The following is a 17,511-nucleotide window of genomic DNA, read 5'->3' on the forward strand; positions in this document are numbered from 1 at the left end:
GTTAGCGGGATCCCAACCCTCCCCTAACCTGGGACAGTGATATAACTTTACAACATAGGAACGAACTATAAAAATCAGTTGAAAAAGGCTTAACTCATCAGATGGACAAAAATACAAGTGGACGTGGCCGGGTAGGCTACTTTCGAGTTCTGTTCTTCAAGTGTTCCCATGGAGAACATTTAAACAATTGAATTTAAATCAATATGCCAAAATAAAGCTAGATGTGAATAGAATAACAAAAGAAGTATTTCATTTCATGTTTTTGAAAAGTATGATACTAAGTTTAAATGAATCAATACAATACATGTATGTATCATTATAATACATTGCACTGATTGGCTAACAGCAATCTGCGTCATTCTAAAATTTACCTTCAAAATGAAATGTAACATTCATAATGACCAAAGCTTGCATAATAAAGTGACCTGGTAAATAAAAAAAAAAACTAGATAGAAATCGTGTTTTCATGATCCTAGCAAAAAAAAATAATTTTAATTATGGAAAGCTTCATTTAAAGTAATTTTATAGGATTGTAAAAGCGTTGACCGTGCGCACATTTTGAGAATGAGACGCTTCCGCGTTTAATATAACAAAATTTTCTTCGGTCAACGCTTTTACACCCCAATAAAATTACAAAAATAAGCATTACATTCTTAATTGATAACAAAGTTCTAGGCAGGAATATCAGGATTCGCCCTCAAGTTTTATTCGCAGGTTATTAGGAATACTATAGTATTGCCAATATCTAATCCACAATGAATTAGTATCAATATTTTTTTTACTACCTAACTGTTGTTTTTTTCTATCTCCGGTATTCAATTTTGTATTAGTTTGATCATTGTTATGAAACAATACTGGGTTCATTAAATCGATGTAGGTGGTGAAATCTTTTATTTCTTTCTACATATCAATTATTTCTCTTCGATATTCATTTCTAGGCAGTATCCTTATAAATTTTGATGTTTTATAGACCATAGGTCTCACCTTGTTTGGGGGAATATATATACATTTGTATACGACCTCCACAATTGGTAATTCGCCGATTTGAATGAATTTGACAATATCTTCAGGGTATACGAGCGAATTATTAGCTAATGCCGTTTAGTAGGAAAATTTATAGATTTGAATGCAAGTTCAAGTTCCGCTTGTTATTTATTGTGCGTATAGGTTGTACGTGTCTGATTTTGTCTTTATATCTTTATTTTTTCATAAAATCTATATATTTATAAAGATAATTTAACGGTTACAAGATAGTAGGAGGTGTTTTAATTTGTTCCATGATTATTTACCAAGAATCTCAATAGCACAGCTAATTTGAACTAGTAAATCGTGTATGATGGTTGAATTGATGACAAAATTTAGCTAAATTGATGTTTTTTTAATATAGTTTACATCCTTTAAGTGACATTTAACGAAGTGTTGCTATCATAATCATCATCGCGTGGCAAGTACGAGTTTTTGTAAAATGTTGTTTTTATTGAATTGTTGCAGATATATTTTTTTCACCCATTTGTGTGTGATACACTTCAATTACTTCCTTGTATTAAGAAGCATAATGTATGAATTTTACACACGATTCCTGCGTAGGTTTATTGAATGCGATGATATCCAGTCCGCAGGTACAGACAGTCATTCAGGCACACCATCTTGACCCGTTTAGTTGACTTATTACGGAATTTTAAATACTACTGGGATATGTAACATTATATCGCTATGAGTGTGTGTGCATACATGATAAACTATGTCTTCTTTCGATTTGGAAGATCTATTAAGGTAAGATTGTTCTATTCGTTACTTAATTCAATTGCTTTTGATTTTTTTTTTCGCGGAAAAACAAGGAGACTATATAGTAAGGTGTTAACTTATTCATTTATTTGATTTGATACAGGAAGTGAAGGTTATCTAAAACTAATTTGTAATCATGCTTTATTTCTTATTAGATCTAAAGAAAAATATATAGTTATTTCATGATTTTCTCAGTTTAGTAAAAAGATAAAACTTAAAATTTGTTTACGTGGTCTATAACATTAGAAGTAAATGTTCCTCTTATTTTTGTTGACATGTCAATTTTGTGCAAGACGATACTTTTTCAGAATGCGTTACGGCTGTGAGGTACACATAAAAGAAGTTAAAAGTCACTGCCACCTAGGTCTAAACTTTGAGTGTAAGGCTTGTTCATGTTGTTGGAAATTACATATAAATGCAATTTATAAAAAAGCATGTTCTATATTGCATTTATTTATAATTATAAATAAAATTATAGAGAAAAATGTATCCCAGCAAATCCAAGATAGCAACTGAAACTTGAATAAGAATGCAGACCATGGCTTTAGTATTTATATATATACTTTAAAAAAAATAAACCCTAAAATTCCTTCACGAAACTACGATGAAACATCATCTTGTTATCTTAAAACTGTGTTACAAATATTTACATTTATGTTACGACTGTAAACTGGAACGTGAATATTTTTTTTTACACTCATTATCCTAAGATATTAAAACGTCTCATCCACTCTGAAACCTCTCCTAACTTAATTATATTACTTAACCGAATATTTGTCTTTGTTTCATACTTAGCTTTTATGTAAGAGTGTGCATGTGTGTTTGTGTGGTTGTGTATGGCCTTTCGATTGCATTGGATAAGGCCATCAATGTTTATCCATGTACTATTTTCGGAATAATATTGTCCTGTCTTGAAATTTACTAAGAAAGAAGACATGTTAGTAAAATTAAATTAAAATGCGTTACGGCATAGAGTTCTATAAACGATATTTTGAAACGAACGAAAGTTTAATATGCCGAAAAAAACTATAATTTAATATTGCCTTATGACTTCGATATGAAATCTTAGTTTGATTTGTAGACTTAAGGGCCAGCTGAAGGACGCCTCCGGGTGCGGGATTTTCTCGCTACATTGAAGACCCATTGATGGCATTCGTTTGTTGTCTGCTCTATGGTCGGGTTGTTGACGCTTTGACACATTTCCCATTTCCATTATCAATTTTACTTAGTTTCTTTTTGTGTATAATGCATGCAATGCTCTTTATTTTCCTTTTGATTCATCTTATTTGACTCCAGTTCTGGAATTAGTGGAGAGAATTGAGTATCGGCATCGCCTCAACACAATGATATTTACCATTTAAAATATGAAAGCACTTTGGAGTTATGACGTAGTCATTTACTCTACATATTGTTCAAAATACGGGCGGCAGCGATCATTGAATTTCGTTTGTTTGCACATAGTTAAGTTTTTTTCTGCTAGAAACGAAAGCAAGCAATGCATACAAGTCCTGTATTGTCTCTTTGTTTTGAACCATGCTACATGTATATAAAGTTCTTCATCACCGAGACTATACTTTATTTTTGTGTTATTCACTAAATTGGAAATCACACTACATCTTTATAAAAGATTTGCGAAATACGATCATAAAATTTTATATCCGGTTAAAATTATCAAGTTACAAATGTTATATGATACGGTTTTTAACTTTTTTGTATTAAAGGTTTCAATCATTATAAATGTGAACTTATTGAAGTGTGATGAACAAGAGAGGTAAAAGATACAAAAAGGACGCTCAAACTCATTAGTCAAAATAAACCGACAATGTCCTGATAAATAACTAATACACAAACAACAATATACAAAATACAATATACAAAACTAAAGGCTGCGCATCGCGAACCCCACCAAAATCGGGTGGTTATGTCATGTCCTCTAGAAGGGTCAGCATATTCTGCTCCACATGTGACATGCCAAAGATGTAACGTTTATAATATTTTTTTCTTTTAATATTTGATATATTTAACTCACTGATGCAACTAACTGGTATTCCGTATAAGAATGAACCTTTCATAATGTCAGAACATCAAGGGTTTTAAATATTTGTTGATGTACTCGCTGTATAGCTGACATTATGAACAGCTGTTAAGCGTTGTTCCCTTGCGTTATGCTTTTTCAAATGCAAGCATTAACTGTTTATTATTAATATACCAATTTACCTTCTTTTCATTCACGAAGGTATTTGCAAAATAGTTTTAATGACCATTATAAATTGTGTTTTGAAAGTAAAAATTGTAAAGTGTTTTAAAGATTTACATACGGAGTTTTCTCTAAACGTTCTATAATGTAACAATTATTCAACTGTAACATATTTTAAAACATTAAAATAATACGAGTTAAAAGAATTGCACATGAGACAGTCAACAACACATATTTTTTCTCACATTTTTCTCAATCATTAAAACGATTGATCAATAAATTTAATAATGGTAAAATGGGAATAAATTGGTAATAAAAACATAAGCTGACGAAATGCTCCACTAGTGACAATACATAATCCGGTGATGTCATAAAGTAGAAAACGAAAGTGGAATTGTGGTTACAAAGAGTGCATTTCTTTCCAACACAAACGATTATTGAAAGTTCAAACAGGGTCAGTAAAGACTTATCGAACTATGTATTTGTTTCTACTTTTGAGAAAGCAACAATAAACGCGAGACAAAATTTTGGTTAGAAAGAAATGCAGCCTAAACAAACGGAACATATCATTGGTAATCTGTGACACATTTATTAAAAAAAGTTCAAGAAAAACCTAATAAAACGTAAACCATTCAAAGAGAGGACCAACCTAAACTTAAAAATTTAGTTACTTCAATGCAAGTATCAAGGAACTCTTGATAGTCTTGAAATAACGTTTCCACTGTGAGCTTTTTTCACATTTGTAGGTGATGAGTGCTACAAAAACACAAAGTTCACGATGAAAAAATTGAAGGTTGCGGTAAAAAAAGATGATGTGATATGATTGCAATTGAGACAACTCTCCACAAGAGACCATGATGACACAGAAATTAACAACTGTAGGTCACCGTACGGGCTTCAACAATTAGCAAAGCCCATTTTAGTCGATGTTTCGGTTCTAATTAATCCTTTGCTTTCAAATACTTGTCTTTGAGCATTTCTGGTAAAGGTTAATCTGACGGGTTGTTTTCATATATTAAGATAGTATTGTTTGACTTTAAAACTTTTTTAAAATCACGGAGTGTCTATTGACAGATCTCTGTATCGTGTTTAAAATAGGGAAAACAACATTCACTAAGTGGTACTCTTGTTTCTATTGCATTATCAGTTTTCATATTAAATTTACGAACTGAAGAATTTGCACAGTATTTTATACTGTATCATGCATCTTGAGCATGCATCATACGCCTTTTTCTGACATCTTTTCTGAAAGTGACTTGAAGTTCTTTTTATTTAGGGGCCAGTTGAGGTCCATCTCCGTATGCGGAACGTTCTCGCTGCGTAGGAGACCCATTGGTGGCCTTCGAAGGATATCTGCTATTTAGTCGGATTGTTTAACATCTCTTTGACTTATTCCCCATTTATATTCTCAATTCTATTAACTCTTTTAGAAATGCATACATAACGTATTTAGCAAGATATGTAACGCGTACCGAAAATGTTTCCAAAAGTATAACACATGGACAACACAGATATTTTATTTCGTATAAAAACGTTAAAACGCCGCCCTCTGTCTTTGAAATTGTTGCAATGTTATTCATTAAATGACAAATAATGTACATCAAGTAAACTTTTAAAACATTCATATAATTTATTATACCACTTTCGTTTGGCAGCAAGTTTTTTTTTATAGCTATTTTACTTAGACGCAATGGCATCATGTTCCCGCTTTAAACCCCCATATGCATTCTGAAATTAATGAATAATATAAATCCCACATTAATTAATTCATTATCCCAAACAGTTGAACGCATTATTGTTTCTACTAAGTGAAATACACAAATTAATTTTAATATTTGATATCATCTTATTGAAAGCAATAAATGTCATCTCTTAACTTTGATATAAAATCCATTTATCTGTACAGGGATTATGTATCATTAGTGGTTCTAATGACCGTTTCTGCAAATAATCTTCGTCTTCTTATTCACGGAACGGAAGATATAAAAATCAAAGAACCAACATTACACTGTATCAAAGGCAAACTTTAGTATAATGATGAAGTAAGTTCTGATAGCATTGTAACTGGCTAGCTATAAAATATTTGTCGTTCTAGTTTATTCCCCAAATTTTGGGGTAAAAAAGTTTAACAAAAATACCGAGCTCCAAGGTAAATTCATAAGAAAGTCCATAAAAACTGATAAAATCTAAGTCACGTTTAATTTTATCAACCATTATGGGTAAAACAAACTTTCAAATTCCTGACTTGATATAAACGAGTAAAGATCGCATCTTAAAAAGAACATGTTTTACATTTGCTTTGAGCAGCAATGCAGCAATCAATTAAAATTGTTGAAATACCAAATTAAGAAGCAAATGAACTTAAAAAAACATGAAGTGCAACATTATGTTTTTATTAACTGACGTGTTAGAATACATAAATTAGAATACAAGGTACAGATACTTCATAATTTATAAATACGAATACTTTTATATATGTTTTAATAACCCGTGAGGTAAAATGTATAAATAAGATCTTGAATGCCACTTTATCAATTACATGCCACATGCACATATCAGATGACTATCACACGAAAGTGTGGCTTTGTTAAATGTATTATAGGAACGAGTCAGGACCAATTCAGGAATCTTTTAACCTAAGCATAACACATACTTCGAAATGCGTTATACGTTCTTGACAGTGTGGCTTTGTAAAATGTATTGTATGAACGAGTAAGGACCAATTCAGATATCTTTTAACCTAAGCATAACCCGTACTTCTAAATACGTCTCATGTTCTTTTGATGAAGTTATAAAGGATTTCGGAAAGTAATTAATATATTCCTAACGCTCGACAACTTAATCAACAGCACCATAAACAGCTTTGACATTGAATTTATGGAATATGTCAGACATATCCCTTTGTCAATACACCAGACAAATTATTTTCTTAGAAAATGTCTTGTCATGCAACATATGGATTTAACTTTTATACAACAGAGAAAGATTCTGTTATGATTCTTCAGTCCATTTGTAAGAACAAAAGATAACAATGGGATCTTTTTTCTTTTTTCAGACACAAGTATAATCATGGTTACGCAATCAATTTCATCTTATTGCGGTTAAATGAGTCAGATCGGTTTGATTTTGTAAGTTAAACAAAAGAATGAAAAACTAAGACGCGAGTAACAATGTTTTTACGTAGAAAGTCTTAAAAATGAAACTTAGCATTATGCTATCGTAGGTTTTTTTCCTGGGTATTTATCATGTTTCGTATAATGTAAAAAATCAGTTTGTGGTTGTAACATATTCTTTTGAAATTCCAAAAAAAAAATTGTCAGTATTTTGTTAAACACAAATCTTCACCCACGAATACAAAATACGTATCATATTTACGATAAAAAATCCACATAACGACATATTTTAAACATACTGAATCTGCGGAAACAAAGATAAGTAAAGTTATGATTTGAAATATTTTGATGATTTCATAGTACCAGGATTATAATTTAGTACGCCAGACGGTTCGTCTACATAAGACTCATCGGCGACGCTCATATCAAAATAGTTATTAAGCCAAACAAGTACAAAGTTGAAGAGCATTGAGGATCCAAAATTCCAAAAAATTGTGCCAAATACGGCTAAGGTAATCTATTCCTGGGACAAGAAAATCCTTAGTTTTTCGAAAAATTAAAAGTTTTATAATCAGGAAATTTATAAAAATGACCACAATATTGATATTCATGTCAACAACGAAGTGTTGACTACTGGGCTGGTGATACCCTCGTGGACGAAACGCCCACCAGCAGTGGCATCGACCCAGTGGTGTAAATAGTTATCAAAGGTACCAGGTTTAGAATTTAGTACGCCAGACGCGCGTTTCGTCTACATAAGACTCATCAGTGACGCTCATATCAAAATAGTTATTAAGCCAGACAAGTACAAAGTTGAAGAGCATTGAGGATCCAAAATTCCAAAAAATTGTGCCACATACTTTGCCGAAAGTCAAAATTCAACCATATATTATAAATTCATAACATAAAAGATATGGAAAACTATTTCAAAGAGAAACAATATATCGAATGTCATAGAACATGCTGAACCAGATAATACGTTTTTTTCTGGATAAGTCAGTGCTGTTTGCTTTACATTTTGATCGATCGCGTTTGTTTATAATGGTAAGATCACCAATTCAATATCTTGATTGCATTTTTTAGAACGTGTTACAATCAAAATAATTGATATCTTATCACAAGGCATTGCTAGCATCTTGGTAATGATTATTACGTAGTTTGAACTTAGTGTTGCAATATATTACTGAAAGACTCATCAGTGACGCTCATATCAAAATAGTTATTAAGCCAAACAAGTACAAAGTTGAAGAGCATTGAGGATCCAAAATTCCAAAAAATTGTGCCACATACTTTGCCGAAAGTCAAAATTCAACCATATATTATAAATTCATAACATAAAAGATATGGAAAATTATTTCAAAGAGAAACAATATATCGAATGTCATAGAACATGCTGAACCAGATAATACGTTTTTTCTGGATAAGTCAGTGCTGTTTGCGTTACATTTTGATCGATCGCGTTTGTTTATAATGGTAAGATCACCAATTCAATATCTTGATTGCATTTTGTAGAACGTGTTACAATCAAAATAATTGATATCTTATCGCAAGGCATTGCTAGCATCTTGGTAATGATTATTACGTAGTTTGAACTTAGTGTTGCAATATATTACTGAAAGACTTAACATTCCATTTCATAGTCGGCCGAACAGAGGCAAATCTACTCGTTTTTATTTCTTCATTTAAAAATGTTAATTTAACAAACTTTACTTTTTTACAAGTTATACTAGATAGCTGCAATATTTTTCATGCCCCACCTACGATAAAAGAGTGACATTATGCTTTTTGGTCTATTCGTCCGTCTGTCCATCCGTCCATTCGTCAGTCGGTCTCGCTTCATATCAAAGTTTTTGGTCAGTGTAGTTTTTGATGAATTTGATATCTAATCAATTTGAAACTTGGTATACATGTTACCTATGATACGATCTTTCTAACTTTAATGCCAAATTTTAGTTTTGACCCCCAAATTGACAACCTACTGAGCATAGAAAATGATATTGCGAGTGAGGCATCCGTGTACAATGAACATATTCATGTTTAAATTTAATTTTATTTTGTTGGGAAGATTTTGATTAAGACTAATACAAAGTTTAACTTGCAACTCAATAAATCCAACAGAGGCTTTAATGATTTTCTTATATTCAATTTTGCAATGTTCTGCAGAGCTGGGCTAGCTTTTCAATTTCCCCCCTCAAAAGTATGTTTTGTCGCCTTTTACTACGATAGTCCACATACTGTAACACAAAATAATGTACTAGTATTAGGATGTAATTTTTATGATATTCCCCGATACATTTTAAGTGCAAGAAAAGAACATGCATTTACATTGTATAACATGTCCATGCATTCCTCAGACGATTTACAAGCATGTTACTTCATGGCATATATGTTTACACAAAATGTCATGTGAATTGCAATACTTGCATCACGCCTAGATGTTTTTTTTTAATGAGAAGAAAAGTACGTTATCTAGGATTTTTTTTTTAATTCATAGACATGAGTTAAAAAAAGAGGAAAAGTCCATGCTTAGATTTCCACATAGGCGTTTCCTTTAGCTTCATGCATTTAATAATACACTTTAGCATAGAATAAAATTCATGCAAGTTACGTAAATACGGGATCCAAAATAGTACCCAATTACCGTTTTAAACACAAAAAGTCCGTTTATCCTCCCGGATGCATGTATTAATAATACACAGATACGCACACTCTGAATGGAGACGTTAAATCCGATACATAGGGACATTGCTAAAAAATTTTCTTCACGTTAGAAACTCTTACAACTCATTCAGGGTTTACGAACCCGTTAGCAACATCATCCTCCTTTCTTTGCAATAAATTAAGGAATGACTGTAATTCTAAATTCCATTTTAAACCGTAGAAAACCATGAAAAACGTTGATGACGTCAAAATAACGTCAGCCAATCAGAAGACTCGTTACATCCAAAATTAAATTATATTAAGATAACAAACAGAAACAGGGAATAGAATGACACACGAAAGAAGCGAGGCCACCATAATGTATGCTTAAGTTAATTTAAAATTGAGATATAGTCCCAAATGAGTGTTAGCAAACAAGAGTTAATCAAATAGTAATTGATATTGAACAATACGTTGGAATATTCTTCCCCATTCAGCTAATTCTAGGCTCGGCAAAATTGTTAGTTTAGTTTTAGTGAATAAACCCGTTATTAAATGATTACTTCCCTATCCACAGTATGATTGACAATTAAGAATTTATCTTCTGCGAGCTTAACCGTGTTATATACTACTCTTGGACTCGGACAATCAAAGTGCCGACAATACACCGTTCATTGAGAGGATTTTCTTGTCAGTTTAAGGCAGGTTATTTTCGTAGCAGTACTCATCTCATGAAATATTCAATATGTAATAATATATAAATCATAGTTGTTTTTGTCGGACAGGCGATGAAGCTTTTGGTAATACTTCATATTGTCTATTCATTCTCCGATGAAACATAATTGATTAATTTCATTGATAATTTGTTAGCTTTTCATTTGGCTTAAATGACAAAAGCTTATTAGCACATCAAAAAGAGATAAATGTTTTTTAAGATTTCAGTTTTGAAGCCAAATTAAGCCAAACATACCTTTGAGATGTGCTTTGCTTGGATAAAACTGACAGTTACATCAATATTTACATACAGTGAGGAAACATTTTTTTTGCCTCTTATTTCTTTTAAAAATGTGATGGTACGGTTTCCATCAGTTTTCAAACATTCATATAGTAGAAATAGAATAAAAGGAATCGTGTTTGTAAACAGAGTACACTGTTTTTTAGCGGACTATACGGCTTGGGTTTTGCTCAGTGTTGAAGACCTTACGGCAACATATAGTTGCTAACTGACACGTAGTTATCTCATTGGCAATAATACAAGGCTCCTTATTTGTATAAACGTGTTATTTGTTTTGGTAATACATCACGGAAGTATCATATTTCTAGTTGCGGTTTACTTAGGAAGTCTTAATATAGTTGAAGTTGATTCATGTACATTTTTGTTTACTGTAAAGCAACTTACGTCGTTAGACGATAACAATTGTTACGTTTAGTTTTAGTTTGAACATATTTATTTATAGTGGATTAGGAAACAAGTTTTGCAACTTATATTAATCCCTTTCAACTTTGCGGGTGCGAGTGCTGCCGTGTAGCGGCATTAGCCTGCTTTTTTTTCGAAATCTACAAGGGTGTCTTTAACGGGCAAGCGATATGGCTCTCTCTTAACACGGGTCAGCAGGCAAGCGATAGCTCTCTCTTAACACGGGCCAGCAATTTATCGTCCAATTGTTACGTTATGTATCGATTACATACAAATCCATCGAAAGACACCAAGTGACAGATATAAATTGAATTTATATTCTGACTTATGGTTTGAATAAATAAGTATTTCGGAAAATCTAGTTTATTCCAATACAGACATGAATAACTTTATATAGTAGGTCAAATCTGACACTGTCCTGGAAACATTGTCTTGACTTGGTTTTTTTTTTAATATTTCTTTTTATTGTAACATTTAGATGACTTTTCTTTACATAAGAATATAATTTTCTTAAGTATTGTTTCAAAAGACTATAAGAGAACATATTCTGGACTGGTAATAACTCTATTTAAATAACTGCGTCCAAGACGCGAAAGAATATACCATTTGATAAAATCAACACTCACACGAAAATTGAATGCTCGATCGCCTAATATAATTATGGACAATCATATGTAGATATAAGAAGATGTGGTATGAGTACCAATGAGACAACTCTCCATTTAAGTCCCAATTTGTAAAAGTATACAATTATAGGATAAAGTACAATCTTTAACACGGAGCCTTGACTCACAACGAACAGCAAGCTATAAAGGGCCCAAAAAATGAGAAACCCATTTGAACAAGAAACCAAAACGGTCTAATCTATACATAAAAAAACAAGAATTAACCACGAGGATTCGGATTTGAAAATGTATATCTCTACTGTTAACAAAAAGAGTGTAACATTTATTGGCAAAACTATTTATGCTTTATAGTTACTTCTGCTCTGGATTCCAAGTACATTTGTAACTGTGGTCTTTTCACCATAAGTTTAACTAGACCTCAGTTTGTTCAAGGATACACCATTACTGATATTGTCCTTAAAATTTGAATAGATCAAGGATACACCATTCCTGATATTGTCTTGCTGTTCAAGGAGACACCATTGCTGATATTGTCATTAAAACTTGAATAGATCAACGAGACACCATTGCTGATATTGTCCTTAAAATTTGAATAGATCAAGGAAACACCATTTCTGATAGTGTCCTTAAAACTTGAATAGATCAAGGAGACACCATTGCTGATATTGTCCTTAAAATTTGAATAGATCAAGGAAACACCATTTCTGATAGTGTCCTTAAAACTTGAATAGATCAAGGAGACACCATTGCTGATATTATCCTTAAAATTTGAATAGATCAAGGAGACACCATTGCTGATATTGTCCTTAACATTTGAATAGATCAAGGAAACACCATTTCTGATAGTGTCCTTAAAACTTGAATAGATCAAGGAGACACCATTGCTGATAGTGTCCTTAAAATTTGAATAGATCAAGTAGACACCATTTCTGATATTGTCCTTAAAATTTGAATAGATCAAGGAAACACCATTTCTGATAGTGTCCTTAAAACTTGAATAGATCAAGGAGACACCATTGCTGATATTGTCCTTAAAATTTGAATAGATCAAGGAAACACCATTTCTGATAGTGTCCTTAAAACTTGAATAGATCAAGGAGACACCATTGCTGATATTGTCCTTAAAATTTGAATAGATCAAGGAGACACCATTGCTGATATTGTCCTTAAAATTTGAATAGATCAAGGAAACACCATTTCTGATAGTGTCCTTAAAACTTGAATAGATCAAGGAGACACCATTGCTGATATTGCCCTTAAAATTTGAATAGATCAAGGAGACACATTTGCTGATATTGTCCTTAAAACTTGAATAGATCAAGTAGACACCATTTCTGATATTGTTCTTAAAACTTGAATAGATCAAGGATACACCATTGCTGATATTGTCCTTAAAATTTGAATAGATCAAGGATACACCATTTATGATATTGTCCTTAAAATTTGAATAGATCAAGGAGACACCATTTCTGATAGTGTCCTTAAAACTTGAATAGATCAAGGATACACCATTTATGATATTGTCCTTAAAACTTGAATAGATCAAGGATACACCATTTATGATATTGTCCTTAAAATTTGAATAGATCAAGGAGACACCATTTCTGATAGTGTCCTTAAAACTTGAATAGATCAAGGATACACCATTTATGATATTGTCCTTAAAACTTGAATAGATCAAGGATACACCATTTCTGATATTGTCCTTAAAACTTGAATAGATCAAGGAGACACCATTGCTGATATTGTCCTTAAAATTTGAATAGATCAAGGATACACCATTGCTGATATTGTCCTTAAAATTTGAATAAAACCAAGGAGACACCATTGCTGATATTGTCCTTTAAATTTGAATAGATCAAGAATACACCATTGCTGATATTGTCCTTAGAATTTGAATAGATCAAGGATTCACCATTCCTGATATTGTCTTGCTGTTCAAGGAGACACCATTGCTGATATTGTCCTTAAATCTTGAATAGATCAAGGATACACCATTGCTGATATTGTCCTTAAAATTTGAATAGATCAAGGAGACACTATTGCTGATATTGTCCTTAAAATTTGAATAGATCAAGGATACACCATTGCTGATATTGTCCTTAAAATTTGAATAGATCAAGGATACACCATTCTTGATATTGTCTTGCTGTTCAAGGAGACACCATTACTGATATTGTCCTTAAAGCTTGAATAGATCAAGGAAGTGGCACTTTCATTTTTAAATTCTAGAACTGTTACCTTATTGGCCTTTTTACCTAAAGTTCAACTCAGATGTATGTAATTTATGATTTTTACCAATTTTGCTTAAATACCTGTCACTGGTCGAATGTTACACCAAAGAGAAGAAACTATTTTGATTGTAAAAGTTGTTCAATACTTTTTCATACAACCTTTGTCATACCTGTCGCATAGTTTTTTTTAACAATTTTTTTTTCTCCAGTGACTACTAAATCTTTTAATCAATATATTAAATTCAGGTAATCATTTGTGAAACAGTCGAAACATTATATTTTGTTAACACACATTTTCTTTTATCTTTCAGTCTTGTGAAAAATACTTCAATGTTTGAGAATGTGACGTTTGATATACCGAAAGCTTCAGTGCCACGATACATAGATACACTACAACAGATTTCACCAGAGATTTTATTAGTCGACAGGATTATCTCCCCTGTTTGGTACATCATAGGTTTTATTGGTAACCCGCTCTCGGCTGCTATATGGTTCGGAAAAAATAACCGAAAGAATTCGTCTGCTGTATATCAAGGAATATTAGCAATAGTAAATATATACTTTCTAATTGTTCATTTCATAATGGAGCTAAATTATGCCTGGGGCATACAGTTATACGCTAGTGATGGTGCGTGTGAAACTTTCAGTGTTTTCCTTATGATACCGCAGTACCTGTCACCGATGTTGGTTTTAGCTTTTACAATAGAACGATATATTGCTGTATGTCATCCATTTCAGAAGAAAAAATTCTGTACTGTTAAAAGAGCCCTTATGGTATCAACTGGTATGTTTATCATATCAGCAGGATTATCTTCAGTCCAGGCCTATCTTTGGGACTATGATGACAAAATAAAACTGTGCGCCTTCCTAAGCTTCGGAGACCGAAATTTTGAAAAAATATGGACGCTTATTACTGAGATTTTACATTTCTTATTAATACCTTTATGTGTACTAATTTTTAACATACTTGTTATTGTTGAAATACGTAAAATAGATGCAAGGGATACCACACGACGTTATTCCGGGCACAGTGGAAGTGCAACAACAACATCAACAGTGACATTGTTATCAGTGTCGTTTTATTTCATATGTACGTTACTTCCGGCCTCTATTGTTTATGCAATGCAATCTTTATTACCTCATGGTAATCAAATGTCAGTTGACAAAATGGTGTTGGATCCAACATGGAGGAAATATTTCCAGTATTTAATGATTAGAAAAGTGGTTGAGGAGATTTGTCTTTCAAACCAAGCTTGTTATTTTTTCATTTATTATTTAACTGGAAGTTTATTCAGGAAACGTGTTCATAGTATGTGCTGTATAAGCCCATGTTGCCGAAAAAAGTCAAAGGCTGAACTTTCAAATGAATACGCCTTTGCTATGTATTCACCTGTAGCTTCAAAAGATCTCAATGCCAACAGTCAAGAGGAAACAATGATATCAATGTAAAGATATGTATCATCAGAAGTTCATTACATTTCATGTGCCATATTCTCTGCTTGAAGCAGATCGTTCATTTCTCGTGGGAGTCGTAATGCGATAGGAAGAAAATACACGGGTTATTCCGTCTCTGAGGACCTACTGGAAGGACACACATGTTGTTTCTAATTATTTTCTTTGTTTGTTTATCAACTGCGAAGTATGTTGCTATTTCCGATATTTGTCGGATTATACACGAGAAAAAAACAATAATTGTGTTCTTGCTGTGAATGACATATATCAACTAAAAATATAACTTAAGGCTAAATGTATTTTAGCGTTAATTAAATTGATTACCCAGAAAAGATAAAATAATACATTTTCATGGCATTTATCATTTTCAATATTCCGATTAAAGCTTCTGCCAAACTCGAGTACGTTGTTGTCGAAAATTGCTACAAATCGTATTCATTATGGTCATATGGTTTGATTGCCAATGAGGCAACTATCTATTAAAAGGCGAACAGACTACACTGCTAAAGTATCGTACTCATTTTAAGTTAATTATATCCTCTTTTCATAAAAAAAGTGAAACAGATAGATTTGCACGGACTATTCATATATTCATTTTAATGACCGAACGTATTGCCATGCGTACAATGAGAGAGTCAATAAACTGATAAAGAAATAATTCGGGTAAATTTCAATAAGACGGCAATCCAACAATAATACAATACGTTTTTGCCTTGATATTAACTTAAAACAGGCGTTGCATGCGCTTGGGTTGATACACTGCTACACTAAACCCAGAGACCAAATACCTCACATAAAAGCTTGCTTCGTAAGATGCTTTTCCTGTTTACAAAACTTTGAATTTTTCGAAAAACTAAGGATTTTCTTATCCCAGGCATAGATTACCTTAGCCGTAGTTGGCACAACTTTTTGGAATTTTGGATCCTCAATGCTCTTCAACTTTGTACTTATTTGGTTTTATAAATATTTTGATATGAGCGTCACTGACGAGTCTTATGTAGACGAAACGCGCGTCTGGTGTTCTAAATTATAATCCTGGTATCTTTGATAACTATTTGACAAAAATAGCTTGAATCCAATAAAGCATAATTCTACCGTTTTCTAGATGTGTAAGTCGGATATACTCAGCGAGAGACATCATTCAACAATATGGTGAAATAAACAAATGTAATACTTAGTATTTCAGCAACTTTGTTGATGTTTCGTCAAGTTTTTGCAGCTTTGATGCCTTTAGTTCATTTCTATACACCTTGTTTATTTTATTTAAGCTTCCATGCAATTTTAGAACCTCGATCTCTAGTGAGTAGCATACTTTACGGAGATATTCGGTTAAGGGGCAATATTTTTCATCTATCGATTCCTATAAAATGATATACTTCTATGTATGATTTTAAAGAAAGGCCAGCACACATTTCGATAAATATAGCCTTATTATTTAACAAAGAAGTCTACATGAAATTTAATATTTGATACAGTATTAGCATACGATGAAAAGTTTTGAATTATCTTCTTACTCTTTTATTGAGTTCCATGTACTCATGTTTCTGTGTGTTATAATCTTTGTTCAAGTCGCTATTTACATCGATAGATTTGTTCTTTTCCATCTTATGCCTCGTTCACACCTACATTTAATTCGGATTGAATTCGCAAATCGCGTTCACACACTCTTCTTTTTTTAATTTGAATTTTATTCGAATTGGCTAACTCGAATTAACCAATTCACATAATAATAATGTTTTTGTTAATACGAATTAAAAGTTAACGTCGTTAGGACAGTAAAGCGGATTTGACGCGCATTGCAATTCGAAATAGAATTAACGGTAGGACGTAACACGTTTCGAATGCGAATTAAACTAATTCCAATGAAATTTTAAAAAGAAACCGTCTTTCGAAGTTAATAAAATTGTTAGTCAAATTCTGTAATTACCTGTATGTTAATATTTTTTAACAGTCGTATGTACTTTTAAATAACTATATATCTACCTGCACTCTGCTGAGATAATGAATTGGTGATCAGCATAACGTTGCAGCAATATAATTATACTAT

General features: G+C 32.2%; 1 long non-coding RNA gene across 1 annotated transcript; it reads left to right on the plus strand.

Annotated features, from left to right (window-relative positions):
* The first annotated feature begins 1,153 nt into the window (after positions 1-1,153).
* On the plus strand, positions 1,154-15,868 carry LOC143071325 (uncharacterized). The gene is made up of 2 exons (XR_012976867.1): positions 1,154-1,773; positions 14,324-15,868. It is a non-coding gene; the product is annotated as an uncharacterized LOC143071325 (long non-coding RNA).
* Positions 15,869-17,511: the final 1,643 nt, after the last annotated feature.

The sequence above is a fragment of the Mytilus galloprovincialis genome, chromosome 4 (genome assembly GCF_965363235.1).
Source record: "Mytilus galloprovincialis chromosome 4, xbMytGall1.hap1.1, whole genome shotgun sequence".
In the NCBI taxonomy this organism is placed as follows: domain Eukaryota; kingdom Metazoa; phylum Mollusca; class Bivalvia; order Mytilida; family Mytilidae; genus Mytilus; species Mytilus galloprovincialis.